The sequence below is a fragment of the Orcinus orca genome, chromosome 19 (genome assembly GCF_937001465.1).
Source record: "Orcinus orca chromosome 19, mOrcOrc1.1, whole genome shotgun sequence".
Lineage (NCBI taxonomy): Eukaryota > Metazoa > Chordata > Mammalia > Artiodactyla > Delphinidae > Orcinus > Orcinus orca.
This window is the reverse complement of record NC_064577.1, coordinates 19,312,849-19,320,616: the sequence shown is the minus strand read 5'-3', so window position 1 is coordinate 19,320,616 and position 7,768 is coordinate 19,312,849. Positions and strand designations below refer to the sequence as shown.

General features: G+C 52.7%; 1 protein-coding gene across 10 annotated transcripts in view; it reads left to right on the top strand.

Moving 5' to 3' along the window:
- The first annotated feature begins 519 nt into the window (after positions 1–519).
- Positions 520–7,768, top strand: part of EPN2 (epsin 2) — a 77,599-nt gene continuing 70,350 nt past the window's right edge. For 2 of the 10 annotated variants that reach the window (XM_049701988.1, XM_049701986.1), the window contains exon 1: positions 520–2,151. The gene's annotated coding sequence lies outside the window, so the exon portion shown is untranslated. The remainder of the gene's footprint in view (positions 2,152–7,768) is intronic. The other 8 variants (XM_049701987.1, XM_049701985.1, XM_049701979.1 and 5 more) reach the window with 7 other exon arrangements.

Sequence of the window (7,768 nt, the reverse complement as noted above, 5' to 3'; positions counted from 1 at the left end):
ATCGGTGTGAAGGTTAAAGGAGATAACAGGGAAGTGCTTAGGAGAGGGGCCTGCCGTGGTGGTGTCCATGTGGGTGTCACACCTACTGTGTGCAGTGATTCTGCCCAGAGGAGGTGGCCTCCCAGACCTGCTCCATCCTTGCAGTCGCCCTGCCAGACAGTGCTTCACACCTCACTTCACAGATGGGAGACTCGCAGGGTGGGCTTGGAGGTCGCCCAGAGTCTCCCAGCTGGTGAGCGGTGGTGTCGGGACTGGAACCCAGGCCAGGCTGGCTCAGACAGCCCTGGAGTCCCCCCGTGGACAGGGCAGGCTGTGACTCAAGTCTGCAGGAACGTGGGCAGGCGTGTAGGGTAAGCGGGCTTCGGGGTTGGAGGTGAGGAGGGGGCCCCATTTTAGCGGTCGGGGAAGCCCGCTGGGGAGACGGACTGAGGGGATGGAGCGCGGGGCGTCCGGGTGTGTGGGGAAGGGCATTCCTGGCAAAGGGAACAGTGAACAGTGAGGGGAGAGTGGGGCGGGGGCAGGGTGGGCAAGGCCTTCTAGCCGCGGTGGGGCGGGGCTGTGGATTTGATTCTAAGTGTGCTGCAAAGTCCTTGGAGGGCTTGGGAGGGGTGACGCTATTCGGTCTCCCCAGCAGCCCTGCCAGCAAGGCACGGCAGCCCCGCCCCCGAATTGCACTGAGGAAGCTGAGGCTCTGAGGGTCCCTGTGTGCTGCCGTGGTCTGGGGCGCAGAGCGGCGGCTGGACTCTGGCTCCCAAAACTGCTCTTTGTGTGGGGTGCCGGGTGCGGCTACAAGTGCCCCCCACCCCCTGACCACAGTCGGATACCCCTGGGCTTGCGGAGTGCCTTCCCCCAGGGACGACCTGTCTTGCATCGTTTACTCTCAACAAACATACTCGGACATTATGCTCCATCTGAGCATAATTATGCCAGAACTGTGCAGGGGGAGGAGACACAGGTAAGAAAGGCCAGTCCCAGCTCCCCCTCTCCAAGAAGCTGCTGGACCACAGGGTGCAGAACCTACACTGTCACCGTCCAGGAGGCAGGTGCCAGGATGCCTGTGGCATCCAGGAAGGCTCCCAGGGCAGGGTGACCACTGGATCCTAAAAGCCTATGGGCACTCAGCCAGGCTGACTTCTAGAAGGATCCCAAAAGGTGGAGAGGGGGCTCCAGGCAGAGGGAACAGCACACACGGATGCTCAGAGGCCAGCAAATGCAGGCCATCTGGGGAACCCTGGGTGATGGGTGGGGCTGCAGTGCAGGATCGGGGGAGCCGTGCCCACCGAGGAGCCTGGAGAGGGCAGCCCCTCCCGTCCCCTGGAGCTCAGTATCCTCGTCCACCCAGTGCAGAGCACAGGGAAGCAGAGAGACCAGCGATGGGGAGAGGCCTGGGAGGGCCCAGGCTGGTTGGCAGGTCCCAGCTGGCCACTTGTCCCTCCCGCCCTTGTCTGGGTGTGTGGGCGGCTCACAACCGGCGCTCAGATGAGGAGAACGAAGATGCAATTTTCTCATCTTTCCGTTCAGTACCTCTTAGGCACATTTGCAAAAATTGATAACAAAGTTGCTTTATGTACCCGCCTTTTTTTTTTTCTTGTAAGAAATTAAAGAAAAAAGTGGAAGGAAGGAAAGAAGGAAGGGAGGGAGGGAGGAAAGGAGGGGAGGAAGAAAATAAGGAAGAGAAAGAAGCAGAAGGAAGAAAGGGATTGGGAGAATTTTTTTTTTTTTTTTGGCCTTTTTCTGGTCCAAGTGGCCCCTATATTTGCATTGTCTCACCCTTTGGAGTCACTGGCCTCCTGCCCTCTTTTTTGGGACCCCTCTGTCCTGGCCTTTTAACTGCTGTGTCTGTGTCAGCCTCTCCACAGCCTGGCAGCCCTGGCACAAGCCTGCTTCAGCCCCAGCCCCAGCTTCACTAGGAGGAGCTCAGAAAAGGACGGTTGCATGAATGAGCAGAGGTGAGCTGTGTTCCCAGGTCTCTGGACAGACTGGTAGATCCGGACACGCCACTCCATCAGTCCTGGCCCAGGGCCCCTTCCTGAGCCAAGGCCAGCCCCTTGGCATTCTTCCAGCAATGCTGAGTCCTGAGCGGATGCGGACCCGCTCTGCATGTGGCCCTGGACTAAATGCTTCCTCCATCATCTCAGTACCGTGAAGCAGGTATGACTGGGCACCACAGTACATTGAGTTGTCCTGTGTTCTTAGTCTCCTCAAGTCTGTCTTCTTAGTCTTTCTTGTGTTTCACACAGTGGCCGTTTTGAAAAGTACCGGCCGGGTATTTGTAGAATGTGTGCATGCATTTTTTAAGGATTATTTTAAAAGATGTTTATTAAATAAAAAAATAATAATGAAGAAAGAGAGAGGAACAAAGAGAAAAAGAGATGTGAAAAGAAAGAGGAAGGAAGGAAGGAAGGAGAGAAGGAAGAGAGGGTGAGAATAGGTGAAAGAAGAAGAGGAATGAAAGACTGAGGTTTCTGTCAAAAGAAAACTTTGCTTGAGGCAACAGTGGAGATGTCCTTTAAGAAAGCTAGGATGACGCCAGCCTGACTCAACAGCTCTTTTTTCTGGGCTGGTCCGAACTGGTCTGAACAATTAAGAATTGTGTCTGTGAGGTGACAGAGAGGGCTCCTTGCAGCTCCAGCTTCTATGGTTCCTGGTGCCCACAATCTCAGAAGCAGAGAGGGCCGCTTTTCTGAGGGTTTTAGCTAAAATCCTGGGGATGGCTCTTATTGGCTGGGCTTGGGTCACATGCCCAGCCCTGAACCAATGACTGTGGCCATGGAGATGCGAATTCTCATTGGCCAACCAGGGATACGCCTGCCCCTGACTGCTAATGGAGAAGGCTGCTCTCAGCAGCTGCAGAGTTAGCAGAAATACACGAGACCAGGCTCCTTCCAGCCATTCTCTCCTGACTCACCCCCTGCTGCTTTCTTCTGTGCATCCTGCGGTCCAGCTAAATTGCACCACTGGTCCATGACTCCTGCCGCTTGGTCCTTTCTCAGCCTTGCCCCTCCCAGGGTTGCTCTCCTTGCTCTCCTCATAACCAATAATTAGCCACCCTTAAAGTCCCAGCTCAAATGCTGCTGGCTGGGCAGATGTCTCTGAGTTATAGCTTTGGGTGATTATGTTTCAACCCTTGATCCAAGTTGAAAGCTTTATGAAGGTGGAGGGCGTCCAACTCATCCGGAAAGTTTCTGAGGAAGGAAAAACAGCACCTTTCTGAGGCCAGAGAAGAGCTATGGCCTTTTCAGGGCACTCAGCCAGTCTCTAGCAGAAAGATATCATGCACATTTCCAAGGAAGGGGTGCTCTGTAGGCGATGCCAGTCCCTGACTCCCTTGGACTTGGGTGAAATCTCAGCCCTGCCGCTCCTCAGCTGGGCCAGCAGTTATTATTCCCCTCTCTGTGCCTCACTTTGCTCTTCTGTGAAATGGTGAGAACAAGAGTGCCTACCTATCTCACAGGGCAGTGGTGACTGTTTACTGAAATAATGCATGTAAGATGTTTCAGTCCGTGTAGATTCAAGAAAACAATTTAAAATGGTCTGTTGGGACTTCCCTGGTGGCACAGTGGTTAAGAACCCGCCTGCCGATGCAGGGGACACGGGTTTGAGCCCCGGTCCGGGAAGATCCCACATGCCGCGGAACAGCTAAGCCTGTGCGCCACAACTACTGAGCCACAACTACTGTGCGCCACAACTACTGAACTACTGTGTTCTCTAGAGCCAGCGTGCCACAACTACTGAAGCCCGCGCACCTAGATCCCGTGCTCTGCAACAAGAGAAGCCACCGCAATGAGAAGCCTGTGCACCGCAACCAAGAGTAGCCCCCGCTCGCCGCAACTAGAGAAAGCCCACGCGCAGCAACTAAGACCCAACGCAGCACGCGCCCCCCCGCAAAAAAAATGGCCTGTCTTGGACTTCCCTGGCCGTCCAGTGGTTAAGACTGTGCTTCCAATGCAGGGGCTGCAGTGTTGATCCCTGGTTGGGGAGCTAGGATCCCACATACTGTGGGGCGTGGCAGAAAAAAAAAGCCTGTCTTGTTTGCAGTGTTCATCACTATAGGGGAAAAAGCCTGAAGAGTAATGGCCAATAAAAACTACAAATGTTGGGTCATAGGTTGAAAACTATATATTAAGCTGATGCTGTTTTTTATTGTTACACTTCATGCCCTTGGGAGGAAATCTGAGGAAGTTCATAGAAACTTGTTTTTGAGGCATGATGAGAGGTTTGGAAGAAAGGTGTTATGCAAATCTCAACAGAATTATCAGTAAATACTGCAAATATAAAAGCCTGGAGGGACTTCCCTGGTGGTCCAGTGGTTAAAACTCCGCGCTTCCAATGCAGGGGGCGCAGGTTCGATTCCTGGTCGGGGAACTAAGATCCCACATGCCACGTGTGGCATAGCCAAAAAAAAAAGCCTGGAGCTGTCAAAAAATTAAATGAAAACTCTTTGGAAATGGGGTTGATGACTGTTATTGTCAGGAATCTGGGTACCAAGTCAACTGGCTGAGGGAGAAAAGAGAATTCAGCCGAGTGGTGGTTGTGCTGTCCACCTCCCCAGTGTGTGTTCCCCTCCCATAACTGTCCCCCCAACTCCAGGGGGGAGCCCTGATGGGCCTAAGCCAGTCACCCTGATTCCTCATCGAACTCCCCACAGTTGGCTCAGGGTTGGGCAGGTGATCCAAGTTCTTCCAATCAGAGCAAGGCTCAGGTATTAGTTTCCTGGTTTGGAGAGAGAGACACTGTCTCATCCTGGCTACAGGTGTGAGGCATGGATCTGCTACAGCCAATTTAGAGCCGATCAAGACACCAGCCCAGGAAAATCCTGACATGCTTAGGGGGTATATGTCAAAGAAATGGAGCCAGAACCTTGATCACCTGAAGCTCTAGCTCTGCAGATTTTAGTTAAATGAGCCAATTAAAACTGATTATCATTTAAGCCAGTTTGAGCTGGGTTTTCATTTGAAATAGTTGTAACTGATGTATTGGCTTATGTGCTAAAAAGTCCAGGGTTAAAACTTCAGGCATGGCTGGTTCCAGGTGTTCAAACAATGTCAGGAGAAATCTGTCTTTTCTCTCCTCCCTCATCCCTCTGTGTTGGCTTCATTCTCAGCCTGGCTCTCCCAGTGCGAAGCTGCCTGACGGGGATGGGGGCGATGGGGTGGGAGAACAACCTCCTCTTTTTCAATGGTTTCTGTGGAAGTCCAGGGCTTGAGTCTCACTGGCCCATCTTAAGTCATATGCCCATTGCTGAATCAATCACTATGACCAGGAGAGGTGCACTGATTGGCTTGGCCTTGATAATGAACCTGGAGCTGGAGGGGAGAGGGGATCTCTCCCTTCAGTCTGCTCAAATTCCTCTCAAGAGTTTGGCTTTCGAATCAGGCCTGACTTTTCTAGCATTGCCACTTTTTAGCTGTGTGATTATGGGCAAATCGCTGAGTGTCTCTGAGCCTCAACTGTAAATTAAGGATAACGATGGTCTAAAACTCAGGGTTGTTATGAACAGGAAATGAAATAATCCACGCAGAGCGTTTGCACAGCGCTTGCTGCTTTGGTGGTGTTATTATTATTGCTATTTCCTAGCTCCAGTACCTCTACTTCAGGAAGTCGGCCTTGATCGCTCCTTCTCTGCAAGAGAGAAGGAAGTTTCCTTTTCAGCTCTCACAGCCCTTTCTCTTATGATTTCCTATGTGACTTCAGCGTTTTAGTTTCAGTTTGTGTTCATGACTCCTCTGCTCTTTTAGACTTCCAGCGCCTGGAGGGACCAGGATAGCTTTATCTCTGTATCTTAATAAGAACCACTGCTAACGCCCATCTACAGCTTCCAAAGCATTTCCTACTCTGCTTTTTCATTATGAACTTTAATGCAATCCCTCAAGGTGGGAGGGATTATTACTCTTCACAGATGGGGAACCTGAGGACTGGGGGGAGTGACAGGCCAAGGTCAGGCAACGAACTGGTGGACAGGAAGTTAGCTGTTGTGGGGCTCCCAGCATAGGCTCTTCCTGCTGGACAAGTGGTTTTGAATCTAGAGTTCAAACCTTGGTGGAAGATCCCTGAGACCCGCTGCATCTTCACTAGGAGAAGGTGCATGCTGTCTTCACAGCATGCCATCTCTCTCTGCCCGTAGTGCCTCCCCCTTGAAGCCCTCCTTCCCCAACCCCAGAGACATCCCCGTCTGCACAGCCATGTCTTTCCGCTTCTGAAACACACCACCCTGACCAGCCCCCATCACTGTGCCTCATCAGGCATCTGAAACCGATCTCCAAACCCTAGGAAGGGCAGTTGAGTGTGCCTGCTCCAGCCTGTGCCCTGGGACAGCTTTGGCCTTGGACAAAGCATATGGCTTATCCTGCATCCTCCTCTGCAAGACAACTTACATGCTGTGGATTCGGTAGAACCTGGGTTTGAATCCCAGCACTGCTGTGTCCTGCCTCTGTTTCCTCATCTGTAAAATGGGAATAGCGCTGCTGGCCTCAATGGCTCCTCATGGGGGGATGAATCGAGAGAGGGAAGTGCAAGAGGGCGATAGGCTTCAAAGGGGGTGCAGGAAGGAGAAATGTCTTCGAGGAATGCAGGAATGTCCCCTCTGACCTTGCACGCCTGAGATGGTCTTCCGGCCTCAGGAGGCCCTCGCCTACTCCCCAGCCTGGCTCGATACCCTGAATTGCTCTCCAACTCACTTCCTGGGCTGTGGTTGGCTCATCATCTCTTTATCTGTATCCAGTTCTCTCGTTCCTAAACCCGCATCTTACGCAGACTTGCAAGCTGGGTGGGGAAGGGATTGGGCTCTGCCTGGGTGACCCAGCCCAGCATCTCTCCAAACCTCAGTTTCCTCCTGTAAAATGTGAACAGTAAGAAGACTCATCTTGAGGGGTTGTGGTGAGGTTTGGGGCCAGGGCTGTTCCATGTGGCAGCATCTAGCCACCTGTGGCTATTCAAATTCATCAATTAAAGTTAAATAAGATCTTCAAAAAGCAGCTCCTCGGGTGCACTGGCCACGTTTCAAGTGCTTACACGTGGACGGCGCAGCTGGACAACACTTCCATCATCCCAGGAAGTTCTAGCGGCAGCGCTGGTTTGCACAGTCTATGGAAAGCACTCAGGCCTGCACCAGGCACCCACTACATGTTGGCATAAGTTCATCTGGAGCTGCAAACTCTTTGAGGGCAGGGGCCATGATTTCAGGGAAAGTTCTGCTCTCCTGCAGACCCAGGAAGGTCTAGCAGAGAGCTGGGGCTCACAAGGAGGGTTGGACTGGTAGAGGGGCTTCTCCGGGATGGGGGTGGACCAAGTTCAAAATGGGGAGCTCAGGTTCCTGCCTCAAGGCAGGCACGTAGGGCTTAATTCACTGTCCTGGTGGCGAAGGAGCACCGAGCATTGGGATGGGGCAGCAGACTGCAGGAAGGGGTTTCTAGCCTTTAGAACTACCAGCGTTGGACTTTTCAAAGGAATAATGGCCATGGGTTTGCACATGTGTTAGTGTCTCTCTCTCAATCTCCCCTCTCCTGTCCCCTTTCCTCTCTCCTTCCCCCCATCTTCTCTCCCTGTTACTTGTTGCCAGAGAAGGGAAGTCTAGATCCCAGCTTGGAGAACAGAGGATGCCTTCCTGCATCTGGCTCCCTCACAGGAAGCAGGAACACGAGGCTTAGAGAAGTGCAGTGACTTGCCTTAGGTGTCTTTGTAAGTGAGGGCAGAGCGGGACTTCTGGAAACAGCCTCCCTGAAACAGGCCCTCCTTGGAACACAGGCCACAGGGATGGTGCTGTCTACCA